The following is a 19,527-nucleotide window of genomic DNA, read 5'->3' on the forward strand; positions in this document are numbered from 1 at the left end:
AGCACCCCTTCTCTCCCGATCGAGTGCCGATTGCCGACGGATGCAAGCCGCTACCACCGTCCAGGCATCCAGCTTGGAGGGGCAAGCTGCATCTAGACCAAGCGGATTAGGTAGGACTAGTAATGTTCTTTCCTTTCTCGAGATCGGTTCTTTTTCCTCTCCTCGATATCTTGCGCATCTCTTTCCTATTCCGGCGAAGGGGTGTCTTTCTCGGTCACCCTCGAGCTGGGAGTGATTGATGGGGGTGGGGGGCGGGGGCTACCTTTGCTTGGATTGGGGTGTTCTTCCTTTATTTGTCGATATTTGCAACCTTTGTAGTTTCGCTGATCCTCACCGTATCTTTTGTCGGCTTGTACAGAAAGGTAAGACCTCGGCGGTGGGGGCAATGGAGCGTAAGGCCACCACGCATGTGGGCGGTTGGCTGAGCCTGAGCTGCGTCCCCAGCCCCGCGGCAGTACTCCGTTTGCTTATCCACTCTTTACCTTTTAAGTGTCTCTCTCGCATCCTCAATCTGCTCCCTGTTCTGGAATATGCTTAAAGTAGCACATGTCTTCGTGTGTTTGTGCGTAAAGCCTCGTGACACCATGCTCTATATTCTTTGTATCGAGTTGGTACCTCCAGTTCCGTGGCCGAGGCTATGGGGAACGAGAATAGCACCCCACCTGCCGCAGGAGCATGGCCCGATCTGCAAAGACAAGAAGCAAAATGCCATCGCCGAGCTGGGCAGGACCGCCTGGGGTAATTTTTTAACCAACTTACCATGATGTAGTCCGAATCTGATACTCCCTCGCATCCAAATTAATTGACTCAACTATCCGTAGATACGGATGTATCTAGATGTGTTTTAGCTCTAGATACTATCGCTCCATCCCAAAGCTTTGGGCTTATATTATTTTTAGAAAGTCAAACTATACCATGTTTGACTAAGCTTTTACCAAAATCAGTAACATGCAAAATACAAAATTAATATCATTAAATAGATAATAAAATATATTTTCCTACGGTATCTACACGGTATTATATTTGTTGATAGAATGTTCTAAAATTTTGGTCAAACTTTGCTTGTTTTGATTTCTCAAAAATAAATAAGGCTTAAGCTTTTGGATGGTGGTAGTACATTCATATCTAGACAAAGCTGAGTTAACTAGTTTTTGTCTGTCCATAGCTAGTGTTCACGCTGCAAAAGGCTAAGAGCATCCACTATATGCATCAGTCTATCTCATACGGTAATTCAATATCACCTTTGAGGTCTGCCTTTTGTTTTGCTATTCATATGCATCGAAACTTTAGGGCCTTTACTCAAAAGGAAGATCAAAACTGCGGCTGATCAAAGCTGCCGGTATGTTGATGCCGCCCCATCTTCTAAATGCCTCTACAAGCACAAGGCCACGCGCCCGGCTGGGTGGTGATCTTTTAATGAATATGGTATATTTTCTTAATCCACAAAACATGCCTTGATTTTTCTCTCGTTTATTGTCGGTTTTTTCTATGCTTGCCAAAAGTTTACAACAACAACAACAACAACCAAGCCTTTCAGTCCCAAACAAGTTGGGGTAGGCTAGAGTTGAAACCCATAAGATCTCGAAGCCAAAAGTTTAGAAACACCAAATTCGTTTGCTTACAATCATCATACAGTAATGTTCATCTACTCCAGTTCCCCTAACCCAACAAAAAATGATGTTAATTACGATTTTTAGATTAAAAGAGCACCATTAGGCGCTGTTAATTATGACTTTGAGATTAAAATGTCATTTGCAATTGTTAATTACAATTTTGAGACAAATGGTTAGTTTAACCTTGATCTCTTCTGCTCTCCATTTATCCCAACCGAACAAAAATTTAACCATTCCATTCCTCCAAATGGAACCATTCCATTCCATTCCACGCTGTTTGAACCGAACACACCCTTGCATTGTTGTGAACTGTTGTCCATACACGGCCATACCCTTCCACTTACATCCAAAGACTATATGCATCGATCGTCTCGAGTCATTCAATATCACTGCTGAAATCTGTTCCCATTCTTATGCAGGCTGAAATCGCTGCGCCTTTACTCAAGTGGATGCAAAATGAGGCTAATGAGGCTGCTGTGAGGACGATGGTGCCGGCACCATCTTCCGAAAACCTCTACAAGCACGAGGCCATGGGCCACTGGTGGTGACCTTTTAATGAATCTGGTATATTTTCTTAATCCACATACATGATTTCATTATTATCTGTTTAATTACTGTTGGCTTTGTCTAATGCTTACCAAAAGTTCAGAAACACTGCGTTTGCTTACAATCATCATACACTAATTTTCACTTTTCAGTCTGTCTCATCTAGTATATAAACTGTTGATTTCCATTGGCTTCTTTTGTAATCATTTGCATTGTTGTCGACTGTTCTCTATGCACAACCCTATTCTTCCACTTACACCCGCACTATTTGCATCAGTCTATCTCATAGATTTATTAAATATCAATGATGAGTTCTGTTGCTATTCCTATGCAGGATGAATCTTCGTGCCTCTACTCAAATGGATAAAAAATGATCCTGATGAGGCTTTGTGAAGACGATGGTGCCGCCACCATCTTCTGAAAACCTCCTCAAGCACAAGGCCACGGGCCACCGGGTGGTACCCTTTTCAGTAAGCAGGTATATTTTCTTAATCCTCATACATGATTTGATTTTTGTCTGTTTATTGCCGGCTTTGTCTAATGCTTACCAATAGTTCAGAAACACACACACCTATTCTTACACTTACATCCAGCACTATATGCATTAGTGTCTCATAGATTCATTTTATATATCACTGCTGATGTCTGTTGCTCTTCAATTTTCATATGCATCGGAAATCGCTAACCCTTCATTGGTCAAAAGGATTGCAACTGCTGCTGATGAGGCATCTGCAGAGGCTGCCACCAAATTCTTGTCAGCCCCACCTTCTGGATGCTTATATAAGCTCAAGTCCAAGGACCAGCCGGGCCGTAACCATCCAAGGGTTCGGGTATATTTTCTTAAGCCACATATACATGCCATGATTTATGTCTGATATTATCACCGGCTCTGTCTAATGCTTTTTGGAATTCGGAAACACCAAATTAGCATGCTTATATTCATCATACACTAATTTTTCACTGTTCAGGTTGTAACATAGTGTTATGCACTCGCTTGTCAACATTTGCATTGCTCTGAACTATGCACTTTACACAACCTAATTCTTCCACTTACATTCAGCGCTACGCACCAGTAGTACCTCCCATGTTTCCTTCACCATCCCGATGCCGAGCTTGCGGGAATATGGCGGGCCCATGTACATACCCCGCATATAACACCTCCTATGGCTCTATCTACCTTTCTAGTAGCTCCTTCACGTAGTTACAGGTATGTATTCTCGGTGGTTTAGCATGAATTGGCATATAGTAAAGTCTTGTTTTTAGTCTTCCTGCTTCTTACATTTGTATCAATTTTCACATGCAGATCGTACCTTGTGAACTTCGTCCAATGATTAACCAGATGTGTCCGCATGAAGGGTCTTTCACTATGCATGGCAATGGCAAATTGATGAACACCTACACGGTCTATGAGGTGTATGTCCACAAGACGCAGGCCATCACATATTTGTATGGACATGATTGGAGAAAGTTTGCTTTTGACTACGGTGCGAAGAAGGGCGACGAGTGAGGATCGAAACTCAAACGGGCAGATATACGTAATCGCTTACGAGTTGGAGACACTTCCAAATATATAATATGTAACTTTTTTCTACTCATATCTTTTGATAACTGTTACGAGCGGTTGTTCTAAACCATTCCCTCTGTTCTAGTTTGCTGGGTTTAACATGATCAAAGCTGCAGATCCCCGATGGAACATGAGCGGATGTCACAAAGGGCAACCACACCAGCACCGGCACCGGCTTCCCACTCTCCCGCATCAAGACCGGTTCTGTGCAGTACTCAGTTCAGCATCTACCCAGCGAGTCCCCTACATCGCATTGGTTCTGTAGAGGCCCCATATACTACGCCTGCCCGGCAGGCTCTGCATCGGCCTTTGGTTCCTCTAGCTGCACCGCGTTCTGCACCTGCCCATGATCTCCTGCATCAGCACCGGTTCCTCTAGAGGCACCGTTCTGCCGCACACCGCCTGAGTCTCCTGCATCAGCACCGGCTCGTGTACCAGCCTGTGCTCCTGCACCTGCCCGGCCGGATCACCGAGGTCTCAGCTCATTGCTGTGGCCACCCGTGTGGTGACCAGGACGCATCTGAAGGCTATGTTCGTGAGTATATGACAGCATAACTGCTCTTATGTTGATGTCTTCTCTGCTCAAAGTCTCACATGGTTCAGTGCATTGGTGCCATTGACTAATTTTTGGTGGTATCTCTTGCTTTGAATCAGAAATTGCCTAAAAGTATCTCCAAGGATCTCAATGCTGGCCGAAGGGGCAAGATATCCCTCGTCATGGAGTGTGAAGGTCTCACCGTGGAGGGACGGTACTCCGTCAGTCCCACAGATGGCCGCTTGGCTGTTACTTCCAGGTGGAAAAAGTTCATTGACGGTGCCAAACTTCGCATTGGATCAAAGTTGAAGGTCAAGATCTTTCGATGCCGCTGTGACATGCTGATCATAAAGTTCGCGGTTGTCTAGTTCTGTTGCCCCATGAGCCCTTAGCAAATGCATTTGTAGTTATACTTATATAAGGTTATCTTATCTGAACTGCTAATTAATTGTATGGGTGGTAAAACTCTGGCAAGCTTTTGCTCTTAGCAAGTATGTATGTATGATCACCTATTATGATAACTAATGTTTGTGTTCATCTTAATTTGCATTTCCGTTTTAGAAAAAAACTTAATTTCTATTTTGGCTGACCTGTTAGAGAACTATCAGATTGAACCCACAACATGATTCAAATAGATTCATTACACCGAGCCACATGTCTTGACCTTGCTATACACTACTTCCATTAATCAGTGCAAGAAGGCTTACCCAGTTTGCTGAACCATGGCAGATTCGAATCCACCTTATCTATCTAGAAATACAACCTTTGCAGAAAGAGGATTTGCAGTATGGGGAGGCTGACATTGGGGACCCATGAGCCAGCAGCGTCGTCAACGTTTTAAAGGTGGCAGGAGATTGATACGTCCAAAACGTATCTACTTTCCCGAACACTTTTGCTATTGTTTTGCCTCTAATTTGTGTATTTTGGATGCAACTAACACGGACTAACGCTGTTTTCAGCAGAACTGCTCTGGTGTCTCGTTTTTGTGCAGAAATCCAACTTTCGGGAAAATCCTCGGAATTTATGCAGAAGGCCCTATTTTCCCGTAAAACTGACGGAGCCAGAAGGACAATTAAGGTGGAGGCCCGAGGGCCCCACACCATAGGGCGGCGCGGCCCAGGGGGGCCCGCACGGCCCTGTGGTGTGGCCCCCTCGGCCGGCCTCCGACGCCCTCCTTCGGACTACTTATCGGCCTCGACCTAAAAACGCCAGGGGAGAAGTCGAAGTCGCTAGAAACCCTCCAGAACGCCGCCACATCGCGAAACTCCGTCGCGGGAGCCAGAAGTCTCCGTTCTGGCACTCCGCCGGGACGGAGAATTGGAGGAGATCATCGCCGCCATCACCGCCAACGCCTCTACATCAACCAGCCATGTTTCCCCCATCCATGTGTGAGTAATTCGCCCGCTGTAGGCCGAAGGGGATGGTAGGGATTGGATGAGATTGGTCATGTAATAGCATAAGATTGTTAGGGCATAGTGCCTAGTGTCCGTAATTGGTACTTTGATGATATTGTTGCAGCTTGTTATGCTTAATGCTTGTCACTAGGGCCCGAGTGTCATGATCTCAGATCTGAACATGTTATTGCTTCATCAAGATATTCATTGTTTATGGTCTTACCTATAAGTTGTATACACATGTCGCTGTCCGGAACCGATGGCCCCGAAGTGACAGAAATCGGGACAACCGGAGGGAATGGTAGTGATGTGAGGATCACATGTGTTCACGGAGTGTTAATGCTTTGCTCCGATACTTTATTAAAAGGAGTACCTTAATATCCAGTAGTTTCCCTTGAGGCCCGGCTGCCACCGGCTGGTAGGACAAAAGATGTTGTGCAAGTTTCTCATTGCGAGCACGCACGACTATATATGGAACACATGCCTATTGATTGCTTTGTACTTGGACACCGTTTTATTATTATCTGCAAATGCCCTGCTATGATTGTTACATGAGTTTCTCTCATCCATGCAACACCCGTCATCCGTCCCCGTGCCTACAGTATTTTAATCCTGTTGTTTACTAAAATCACTACTGCTGTCTTTGTTACTCTGTTGCTGTTATTTCACTACTGCTACTGCTATAAAACTGTTACTACTGATAAACTCTTGCGAGCAAGTCTCTGTTTCAGTGTGCAGCTGAATTGACAACTCCGCTGTTAAGGCTTCCAAGTGTTCTTTGTCTCCCCTTGTGTCGAATCAATAAATTGGGTTTTACTTCCCTCGAAGACTGTTGCGATCCCCTATACTTGTGGGTCATCAAGACTATTTTCTGGCGCCGTTGCCGGGGAGCATAGCTTTATTTGGAAGTTCACTTGGACTAATATTGTTCGCTGCAAATTCTCCATCATGGGTAAACCTCGCGATACTAAGATCGCCATATTACCATCCACTACAAGAAAAGGTACAATTCTGAATACCTCTGCTGCTCTTGATTCACCATCTGTGATTGATAAACTTGTTTCACCGCCGCATGCTTCACATGCGGGAACTTCTGCTGAATCTGAACACTCTCATAATATTGATAATATTTCTACTGTGCTTGATGATAGTGGTTCATTGGGATCTTTTCTAGATGCTACAATTGCTAGGTCTAGACAAATTGAAAATACTGAAACTCCTAATGCTACTACACCTGTTAGTTCACCTGAACTTGATTATTTTAGTGATGATCCTGATGAAGATTATGTGGAGCTTAATGATGATTTTATTGAAAAATGCAATGCTACTACTGATGCAAGAAAAATTAAAAAGTTGCTTGCAGAACATGCTGTTAGATATAAACTGTCTCCAGATCCTAAGTTTGCCACATCTCCTATAAACATTAAGGATAAAGATTATGATTTTTCTCTTGATCTATCTCATATAGCTATTGTTGAGAAAACACCATTTTGTGGTACTGAAAAAGAAAGTGCTGTTGAACACATGACTGAGTTATCTACTCTAAGTAGCTTGTTTTCTGATGATCTCAAGATGCGTACTTACTTTGTTGCTAAAATATTTCCATTCTCATTAAAGGATGACGCTAAAACTTGGTATAATAATTTGCCACCTAATTCTATTAGAAGTCCGAAAGAGTTGCTTGATGTTTTCTTCCGCAAATACTTTCCTGCTAGTGCTCAACATATTGCTTTGCAGAGAATCTATAATTTTGATCAGGGAGATGAAGAGAAATTGCCTGAGGCTTGGGCGAGATTTTGCTCTCTTATTAGAGCTCGGCCTGAGCATGATCTAGAAAAGCATGATTTACTTGATATATTTTATAGTGGACTAACCATTGAGTCTAGGGCATACCTGGATAGTTGTGCTGGTTGTGTTTTTAGGAAAAGAACTCCAGACGACGCTGAGGAATTATTGGCTAAAATAAGCCGGAATCATGATGATTGGACTACGCCTGAACCAACTCCAACGCCAATATTGAAGAAGAGGGGTTTAATTAAATTGAATGATGAAGATATGAGGGAAGCCAAGAAGTCTCTCAAGGAGAAAGGTATTAAATCTGAAGATGTGAAGAACCTTCCTCCCATAGAAGATATATGTGAGATAATCCCCCCTTCATCCATGATTGAGGTAAATTCCCTTCAACGCTTTACTAGGGAAGATATTCCGTATTCGAAACCTCCTGCACAATGCTTAGATGAGTTTGATAATTATATTGTTAAGCAAGAAAATTTTAATATGAGAGTAGAGAATCATTTAATGGAAAATTCTCGAGCTATTAGTGAATTGCATGGTATTGTGGAGAGAACCTCCAATGATGTTAAGATGCTTGTTAAACATTTTCATATGATTCAAACTCAAATTGATCAACTCACTAAAGTGCAAAATGATTTGTTAGGGAATAATTCTAAAGAGAAACATGCTTATGAAGTAACAACTAGAGGTGGTGTCTCTACCCAGGATCCTCTATATCCTGAAGGGCATCCCAAAAGAATTGAACAAGATTCTCAACGCATTGAACCTAGTGCTCCTTCTAAGAAGAAAAAGAAGAAGAAACATAAAAATGTTGTAGAATCCTCTGAACCTGTTAATGATCCTAATAGTATTTCTATTTCTGATGCTGAAACTGAAAGTGGTAATGAACATGATAATGATAATGATAAGAATGATACTCCTGATAAAGAAGAGGTTGAAGAAGAACCTGAAAAGCATGCTAAAAATAAAAAGTACACTAAAGAAGACTTTATTGCTGAGAAACATGGTAATGAAAGGGAACCTTGGGTTCAAAAGCAAATGCCTTTTCCTGCTAAGAAACTAAAATCAAAGGAAGAAGAACACTATAATAAATTTTGCGATTGGATGAAACCTTTATTCTTGCAAATCCCTTTGACTGATGCTATTAAATTGCCTCCTTATTCAAAGTATATGAAAGATATTGTTACTAACAAAAGGAAAATCTCCAATGAGGAAATTTCCACTATGCTTGCTAATTACTCTTTCAATGGCAAAATTCCAAAGAAGTTGGGCGACCCAGGTATACCTACTATTCCTTGTTCTATCAAGAATAATTATGTTAAAACTGCTCTATGTGACTTGGGAGCCGGTGTTAGTGTTATGCCTTTTTCTCTTTATAAGAGACTTTACTTTGATAAGTTGATACCTACTGATATATCTTTGCAAATGGCTGATAAATCTACTGCTATTCCTGTTGGTATATGTGAGAATGTTCCTGTTCAAGTTACTACTAACTGCTTGATATTAACTGATTTTGTTGTGTTGGAAATGCCTGAAGATGATAATATGTCTATTATTCTTGGGAGACCTTTTCTTAACACCGCAGGGGCTGTTATTGATTGCAATAAAGGGAAGGTTACTTTCAATGTTGATGATAGGGAACATACCGTTTATTTCCCCAAGAGGGTTGATAAAGTATGTGGAGTTAATACTATTTCTAATGTGAGAACTATCAAAGTTGGAACTATCGATTGTCCAATATATGAGCCTAAAGAAGAATATCAAACTCTTGTGATTGGATCCATATCAATACAATTCAAGGTAACATGATTGATTTGAGGTTTACTTCTTCATATGCTATGTAAAATTTATTTGGTGGCAAGACTTGATCAACCTTGTTAACAAATTCATTTTATATGCATAGAGAAACTAAACAACATATCTTTCTTCCTCCACTTATTTTACTTACTGTAGCAATACATTTGTATCTTTACTTTATTGCATTATTGTGCTAAGTAAAGTCTCTAATCGAAGGTTGATACTAGATTTGGATTTCTGCAAAGAAAACAGATTTCTATCTGTCACGAATCTGGGTCTAATTCTCTGTAGGAAACTCAGAAAATTATGCCAATTTACGTGCGTGTTCCTCAGATATGTATGCAACTTTCATTAGTTTTGAGTTTTCTGATTTGAGCAACGGAAGTATTTATTTAAAATTCGTCTTTACTGGCTGTTCTGTTTTGGCAGATTCTGTCTCTATTTTTTGCATTGTCTCTTGTGGACTTTAAGCGAGCTTTTCTAGACATAGAGAGCTGTAGCTAATGTTTTATTGAGTTCTTGCAATGTGCCACTACAGGACCAAGGTGGATTCAAGTTTTTTGAGTACTAACCCCTCTAATGAAGTTTCTGAGAAGTTTGGTGTGGCAGAAGTTTTTAAGGGTCAAGAGAGAAGGGTGATATAATGTGATCAAGAAGAGTCAAAAGCCTAAGCTTGGGGGGAGGTATACCGGCATCACTCATTCTTTGCATATTATGATTGCTGGATACTTGTACATACTTGTTTAGTCGCTTTGAGTGGTTTTCTAATGAGAGGAAGATGATATTTGGGAAAGTGCTGCCTGAAAACAGATTCTGGACTGTTACTAGAAAAATTCGTGCGCACAGCCAGAACGTTATTTTGAGCTGCCAATTTTCGTGCAGGTTCCCCAGGTTGTTATCTAACTTTCATTAGTTGAACACTTTTCGATCTGAGCAACGTAAGATTTTTGTAAAAATCGATTTCTGTACTGCTGTCAGGTTTTGGCAGATTTCTGCCATCTCGCTTTTCTGTGTTTCTTTTAGTTTGCTATTTCTTGTTTTTTTGCTTTGTTTCCTTTCCAAAACACAAAAAGACCAAAAATATTTCTATTGTTTCTTTTCACCATTTGTTTGCTTTGGTTTCTTGCATTTGTTTCGCTTCATTTGCTGTTGCTAGTTCGCTATAAGAAAACCCAAAAAGATTTTGCTTTGTTTGTTTGTTTCCTTTTGTTCTTGTTTCTAATTCGAAAACACCAAAAATATTTGCTGTTCTTCTTTGGTTTGTAAAGTTCTTTATGAGTTCAATGGTCTTCGGTGGCTGGAGCGTGGTTTTCATTTCATATTATCCAAGCTACACAAGTGAAAAGGCAATAATGACGATCTACGACAATCTGATTGTGGTGAGAGGCTGGTATGAACTCTATTTGTTTTCATTTTTGTACATATACTCATCCATGTGAGCATGCTTAGTTGGTTCATGTGAGGTATATGTTATTTGAGAAAGTCTAGTAGTTTATGATCTCTCATGTTTAGCTCCAATTTATTAATATGAGTAGCATGTCATGGATGTTTGCTTGCATTGTTTTATTCATAAGTAAGTATGGCATTGTGGTATCCTCCTCTGAATAATTCATTTATATCGACTTGGCACATGCTCACGCATGCATATGACTGAACCAAAGTCAATTAAGCCTCAATGATTTATATTGCTTCAGAGTTCTTGTATCACTTTTATGCCTCCGTTAATTTATTTTGCCGCAAGCATGATTATGACAAGATTCTTTGCTCTCTTGATTTGTCGCTCCCTAGTCTATTGCTAGCCTTCACTTGTACTGAGCGGGAATGCTGCTCGTGCTTCCAAACACCTGAAAACCAAGTTGTTCCAAAGTGTCCACCATAAATACCTATGCATGGCATTTCAAACCATTCCAAGTAAATTCTCATGCGCTACCTTTAAAACCTTCAAAATGCTTCTCAATTTGTGTTTATGTTTCATAGCTCATGAGGAAGTATGTGGTGTTTAGCTTTCAACCTTGTCATTTACTTTTGACGGACTCTCATATGGACTAGTGGCACATCCGCTTATCCAATAACTTTGCAAAAAGAGCTGGCAATGGGATTCCCAGTCCCGAATTAATTAACTTAAATAGACACTCCTCCATGGTTTGTGATTGTTGGACGGCACCCGAAGGATTCGGTTAGCCATGGCTTGTGTAAGCAAAGGTTGGGGGGAGTGTCATCATCATAATAAAAATAAAATAAAAAGGGCACTCCTTCATGGTATGAGATTGTTGGCAGGCACCCGAGGATTCGGTTAGCCATGGTTTGTGAAAGAAAGGTTGGAAGGAGTGCCACATAAATATGCAATAATTCATGGGAGTCGCTCTTGAGAGTCCGGTTGGCGAGGTAGTTAGTGTACCCATTACCATTCGTTGACAACAACAAACACCTCTCAAAATAATTTTACTCCTGTCTTTATAAAAATGAAAAGCTCTAGCGCATGTTGATACGTCTCTGACGTATCGATAATTTCTTATGTTCCATGCCACATTATTGATGTTATCTACATGTTTTATGCACACTTTATCTCATATTCGTGCATTTTCTGGAACTAACCTATTAACAAGATGCCGAAGTGCCAGTTGCTGTTTTCTGCTGTTTTTGGTTTCAGAAATCCTAGTAAGGAAATATTCTCGGAATTGGACGAAATCAAAGCCCAGGGGCCTATTTTTCCACGGAGCTTCCAGAAGACCGAAGAACACACGAAGTGGGGCCACGAGGTGGCGACACCACAAGGCGGCGCGGCCCAGGGGGGGCCCGCGCCGCCCTATGGTGTGGCTCCCTCGTCTGGCCCCCGACTCTGCCCTTTCGCCTATAAAAAGTCTCCGTGACGAAAACCCCAGTACCGAGAACCACGATACGGAAAACCTTCCAGAGACGCCGCCGCCGCCGATCCCATCTTGGGGGATCCAGGAGATCGCCTCCGGCACCCTGCCGGAGAGGGGAATCATCTCCCGGAGGACTCTACGCCGCCATGGTCGCCTCCGGTGTGATGTGTGAGTAGTCTACCCCTGGACTATGGGTCCATAGCAGTAGCTAGATGGTTGTCTTCTCCCCATTGTGCTATCATTGTCGGATCTTGTGAGCTGCCTAACATGATCAAGATCATCTATCTGTAATTCTATATGTTGCGTTTGTTGGGATCCGATGAATAGAGAATACTTGTTATGTTGATTATCAAAGTTATGCTTATGTGTTGTTTATGATCTTGCATGCTCTCCGTTACTAGTAGATGCTCTGGCCAAGTAGATGCTTGTAACTCCAAGAGGGAGTACTTATGCTCGATAGTGGGTTCATGCCTGCATTAACACTGGGACAAGTGATGAAAGTTCTAAGGTTGTGTTGTGCTGTTGCCACTAGGGATAAAACATTGATGCTATGTCTAAGGATGTAGTTGTTGATTACATTACGCACCATACTTAATGCAATTGTCTGTTGCTTGCAACTTAATACTGGAGGGGGTTCGGATGATAACCTGAAGGTGGACTTTTTAGGCATAGATGCAGTTGGATGGCGGTATATGTACTTTGTCGTAATGCCCAATTAAATCTCACTATACTCATCATGATATGTATGTGCATTGTCATGCTCTCTTTATTTGTCAATTGCCCAACTGTAATTTGTTCACCCAACATGCTGTTCGTCTTATGGGAGAGACACCTCTAGTGAACTGTGGACCCCGGTCCAATTCTCTTTACTGAAATACAATCTACTGCAATACTTGTTCTACTGTTTTCTGCAAACAATCATCTTCCACACAATACGGTTAATCCTTTGTTACAGCAAGCCGGTGAGATTGACAACCTCACTGTTTCGTTGGGGCAAAGTACTTTGGTTGTGTTGTGCAGGTTCCACGTTGGCACCGGAATCCCTGGTGTTGCGCCGCACTACATCCCGCCGCCATCAACCTTCAACGTGCTTCTTGGCTCCTCCTGGTTCGATAAACCTTGGTTTCTTTCTGAGGGAAAACTTGCTGCTGTGCGCATCATACCTTCCTCTTGGGGTTGCCCAACGAACGTGTGAAATACACGCCATCAAGCATATTTTCTGGCGCCGTTGCCGGGGAGTTCAAGACACGCTGCAAGGGGAGTCTCCACTTCTCAATCTCTTTACTTTGTTTTTGTCTTGCTTAGTTTTATTTACTACTTTGTTTGCTGCACTAAATCAAAATACAAAAAAATTAGTTGCTAGTTTTACTTTATTTGCTATCTTGTTTGCTATATCGAAAACACAAAAAAATTAGTTTACTTGCATTTACTTTATCTAGTTTGCTTTATTTACTACTACTAAAATGAGTAATCCTGAAGTTGAAGTTCGTACGTTTAAGCAACGAGGGGGAGAATGTTTGAGAGATGCTTGGTATAGAATTAGCGATGCTCATAATAGATGCACTAAGAAGCACTCCACTATTATTTTACTCAGGAACTTTTATGTTGGTATCTCTAGTTGGAATAGATATGTTCTTGATAGTCTCGCGAAAGGTGACTTCTTAAGTACCCCTGCATTAGAAGCTAGTTGCATTATTGAGAGTTTATTTGGAATACCCTCTGTTGATAAAGTTAAAACTGAAATCTCTCTTGAAGATGTTATGAAAAAATTGGAAACCATAGAGAAAAATTTTCCAAGTATTGAAGCTAAATTGGAAATATTACTTGATAAAACTGATGAACTTGATAAATCCTTAGGAGGAATTTGATACGTCCAAAACGTATCTACTTTCCCGAACACTTTTGCTATTGTTTTGCCTCTAATTTGTGTATTTTGGATGCAACTAACACGGACTAACGCTGTTTTCAGCAGAACTGCTCTGGTGTCTCGTTTTTGTGCAGAAATCCAACTTTCGGGAAAAACCTCGGAATTTATGCAGAAGGCCCTATTTTCCCAGGAAACTAACGGAGCCAGAAGGGCAATTGAAGTGGAGGCCCGAGGGCCCCACACCATGGGGCGGCGCGGCCCAGGGGGGGCCCGCGCGGCCCTGTGGTGTGGCCCCCTCGGCCGGCCTCCGACGCCCTCCTTCGGACTACTTATTCGCCTCGACCTAAAAACACCAGGAGAGAAGTCGAAGTCGCCAGAAACCCTCCAGAACGCCGCCACATTGCGAAACTCCGTCGCGGGAGCCAGAAGTCTCCGTTCTGGCACTCCGCCGGGACGGGGAATTGGAGGAGATCATCACCGCCATCACCGCCAACGCCTCTACATCAACCAACCATGTTTCCCCCATCCATGTGTGAGTAATTCCCCCGCTGTAGGCCGAAGGGGATGGTAGGGATTGGATGAGATTGGTCATGTAATAGCATAAGATTGTTAGGGCATAGTGCCTAGTGTCCGTAATTGGTACTTTGATGATATTGTTGCAACTTGTTATGCTTAATGCTTGTCACTAGGGCCCGAGTGCCATGATCTCAGATCTGAACATGTTATTGTTTCATGAAGATAATCATTGTTTATGGTCTTACCTATAAGTTGTATACACATGTCGCTGTCCGGAACCGATGGCCCCGAAGTGACAGAAATCGGGACAACCGGAGGGAATGGTAGTGATGTGAGGATCACATGTGTTCACGGAATGTTAATGCTTTGCTCCGGTACTTTATTAAAAGGAGTACCTTAATATCCAGTAGTTTCCCTTGAGGCCCGGCTGCCACCGGCTGGTAGGACAAAAGATGTTGTGCAAGTTTCTCATTGCGAGCACGCACGACTATATATGGAACACATGCCTATTGATTGCTTTGTACTTGGACACCGTTTTATTATTATCTGCAAATGCCTTGCTATGATTGTTACATGAGTTTCTCTCATCCATGCAACGCCCGTCATCCGTCCCCGTGCCTACAGTATTTTAATCCTGCTGTTTACTAAAATCACTACTGCTGTCTCTGTTACTCTGCTCGCTGTTATTTCACTATCGCTATCTGCTATAAACCTGTTACTACCGATAAACCTTTGCGAGCAAGTCTGTTTCCAGTGCAACTGAATTGACAACTCCGTTGTTAAGGCTTCCAAGTGTTCTTTGTCTCCCCTTGTGTCGAATCAATAAATTGGGTTTTACTTCCCTCGAAGACTGTTGCGATCCCCTATACTTGTGGGTCATCAAGACTATTTTCTGGCGCCGTTGCCGGGGAGCATAGCTTTATTTGGAAGTTCACTTGGATTAATATTGTTCGCTGCAAATTCTCCATTATGGGTAAACCTCGCGATACTAAGATCGCCATATTACCATCCACTACAAGAAAAGGTACAATTCTGAGTACCTCCGCTACACTTGATTCACCATCTGTGATTGATAAACTTGTTTCACCGCCACATGCTTCGCATGTGGGTACATCTGCTGAATCTGAACACTCTCATAATATTGATAATGTTTCTACTGTGCTTGATGATAGTGGTTCATTGGGATCTTTTCTAGATGCTACAATTGCTAGGTCTAGACAAATTGAAAATACTGAAACTCCTAATGCTACTACACCTGTTAGTTCACCTGAACTTGGTTATTTTAGTGATGATCCTGAGGAAGATTATGTGGAGCTTGATGATGATTTTATTGAAAAATGCAATGCTACTACTGATGCAAGAAAAATTAAAAAGTTGCTTGCGGAACATACCGTTAGATATAAACCGTCTCTGATCCTAAATTTGCCACATCTCCTATAAACATTAGGGATAAAGATTATGATTTTTCTCTTGATCTATCTCATATAGCTATTGTTGAGAAAACACCTTTACGTGGTACTGAAAAAGAAAGTCTTTGTTGAACACATGACTGAGTTATCTACTTTGAGTAGCTTGTTTTCTGATGATGTTAAGAAGCGTACTTACTTTGTTGCTAAAATATTTCCATTCTCATTGAAGGATGACGCTAAAACTTGGTATAATAATTTGCCACCTAGTTCTATTAAAAGTCCAAAAGAATTGCTTGCTGTTTTCTTTCGGAAATATTTTCCTGCTAGTGCTCAACATGCTGCTTTGCAGAGAGTTTATAGTTTTGATCAGGGAGATGAAGAGAAATTGCCTGAGGCTTGGGCGAGATTTTGCTCTCTTATTAGAGCTTTGCCTGACCATGATTTAGAAAAGCATGAATTACTTGATATATTTTATAGTGGACTAACCATTGATTCTAGGGCATACCTGGATAGTTGTGCTGGTTGTGTTTTCAGAAAAGAACTCCAGGGCGACGCTGAAGAATTATTGGCTAAAATAGGCCGGAATTATGATGATTGGAATACGCTGAACCAACTCCAACGCCAATAGTGAAGAAGAGGGGTTTAATTAAATTGAATGATGAAGATATGAGGGAAGCCAAGAAGTCTCTCAAGGAGAAAGGTATTAAATCTGAAGATGTGAAGAATCTACCTCCTATAGAAGATATATGTGAGATAATTCCCCCTTCACCCATGATTGAGGTAAACTCCCTTCAACGCTTTACTAGGGAGGATATTCCGTATTCAAAGCCTCCTGCACAATGCTTAGATGAGTTTGATAATTATATTGTTAAGCAAGAAAATTTTAATATGAGAGTAGAGAATCATTTAATGGAAAATTCTCAAGCTATTAGTGAATTGCATGATATTGTGGAGAGAACCTCCAATGATGTTAAGATGCTTGTTAAACATTTTCAAATGATTCAAACTCAAATTGATCAACTCACTAAAGTGCAAAATGACTTGTTAGGGAATAATTCTAAAGAGAAACATGCTTATGAAGTTACAACTAGAGGTGGTGTCTCTACCCAGGATCCTCTATATCCTGAAGGGCATCCCAAAAGAGTTGAACAAGATTCTCAACGCATTGAACCTAGTGCTCATTCTAGGAAGAAAAAGAAGAAGAAACATAAAAATGTTGTAGAATCCTCTGAACCTGTTAATGATCCTAATAGTATTTCTATTTCTGATGCTGAAACTGAAAGTGGTAATGAACATGATAATGATAATGATAATGATAAGAATGATACTCCTGATAAAGAAGAGGTTGAAGAAGAACCTGAAAAGCATGCTAAAAATAAAAAGTATACTAAAGAAGATTTTATTGCTGAGAAACATGGTAATGAAAGAGAACCTTGGGTGCAAAAGCAAATGCCTTTTCCTGCTAAGAAACTAAAATCAAAGGAAGAAGAACACTATAATAAATTTTGCGAATGGATGAAACCTTTATTCTTGCAAATCCCTTTGACTGATGCCATTAAATTGCCTCCTTATTCAAAGTATATGAAAGATATTGTTACTAACAAAAGGAAAATCCCCAATGAGGAAATTTCCACTATGCTTGCTAATTACTCTTTCAATGGCAAAATTCCAAAGAAGTTGGGCGACCCAGGTATACCTACTATTCCTTGTTCTATCAAGAATAATTATGTTAAAACTGCTCTATGTGATTTGGGAGCCGGTGTTAGTGTTATGCCTTTTTCTCTTTATAAGAGACTTTACCTAGATAAGTTGATACCTACTGATATATCTTTGCAAATGGCTGATAAATCTACTGCTATTCCTGTTGGTATATGTGAGAATGTTCCTGTTCAAGTTACTACTAACTGCTTGATATTAACTGATTTTGTTGTGTTGGAAATGCCTGAAGATGATAATATGTCTATTATTCTTGGGAGACCTTTTCTTAACACCGCAGGGGCTGTTATTGATTGCAATAAAGGAAAGGTTACTTTCAATGTTGATGATAGGGAGCATACCGTTTATTTTCCCAAGAGGATTGAAAAAGCGTGTGGAGTTAATACTATTTCTAATGTGAGAACTATCAAAGTGGGAACTATTGATTGTCTTATATATGAGCCTAAGGAAGAATATCACACTCTCGTGATTGGATCCATATCAATACAATTCAAGGTAACATGATTGATTTGAGGTTTATTTCTTCTTATGCTATGAAAAAGTTATTTGGTGACAAGACTTGATCAACCTTGTTAACGGATACTTTTTATATGCATGGAGAGGGTAAACAACATCTCTTTCTTCCTCCACTTGCTCTAGTTGCTGTAGCACTTTTAATTCGCAAAGTTCTTGAGTTATTCGAAGATTTCAAAATTTTTCCTGGCCAGTAATAATAAACTTAATACCCAGAAAATGTGCATTTTTCAAAGTTTTCAAAAAATTCGCGAAAATTATACCGTTGGTCCTATTTTTCGACGAGGCACCTGGGAGTACCAGAGGATGACCTGTGGGGCACCAGAGGGCGCCACACCACTGGCCGGCGCGGCCAAGGAGGTGGCCGCGCCACCATGTGGTGTGGGACCCCCTCTGCCCCGCTTTGTCATCTCTTTCGCCCAGAACAGTCTCTCTCCCGAAAAAACTCGTACCAGGTTCCTCTCACTCGCATTTTTGCTCCAGAGCTCCGTATTTTTCGATCTCTTTGCTCAGCCCAGATTGCCTGAAATTTGGCACATTTGCTCTTCGGTATGTGACTCCTCCACCCATCCAAGTAGAATTTCGTTTGGTTGAGTATATCTTGAATATTTTGCTGCTGTAGGTAACATGTTTAGTGAGCTTGCATGCTTGTTTTAAGTGGTAGAAATTAGTTTTGATGCATGATTAGTACTCTAGCAAGTTCCTATGGTAGTTTCCCTCAATTATATGTCACCAAATCAAATTTCTATATTGGTTGTTGAAATTTCAGAAAATGGAGTGGAATAGATATCACTTGAACCAGCAAGAATTGGAAGTCCAACAAGTTATGATAGTCAATCGTGAAGAGGGAGTATACCCCTCTTACTACCCGTGCGCGGATTTCATGAGAAGCGCAGGGATATTTGAAGATGTTCAAACTCTAATTTCTCATGCAGGGCTGAGTGACTTTGTTGAAGGAGAGCCAAGACAATATGTAAAATTAACTATGGCTTTTGTGCAGGACTTCAAGTTTAATTGGTCGCAATCTAACCCCACGGTCCAGTATAAAATTTACAATAAAACTGTCAACTTGCCATTTAGTGCTTTTTGTGCAGCAATTAGAGTACCGCAATGGGGATCATGTGAGAAGATAAAGGGATCGCCGCAAGAACTCTCGGATCTTTACAGGATGATTTGCGATGGAAGGAGTTTCTCAGGTGAAAGTGGTAAAATCACTAGTATTCAGCTCCCGGCTATCCGCTACTTTGCCTATTTTATTACCAAGTGCGTTCTCGCTAAAAGGATTGGTGGTAAACTTTCTATCCCGGATTTGGCTTTTCTAGCTGCAGCACTGCAAAATAATAGGTCTTATAATTTGGGGGCATTAATAGCTTATAGACTTGCTACTAACCGTGAG

The sequence above is a fragment of the Lolium perenne genome, chromosome 6 (genome assembly GCF_019359855.2).
Source record: "Lolium perenne isolate Kyuss_39 chromosome 6, Kyuss_2.0, whole genome shotgun sequence".
Lineage (NCBI taxonomy): Eukaryota > Viridiplantae > Streptophyta > Magnoliopsida > Poales > Poaceae > Lolium > Lolium perenne.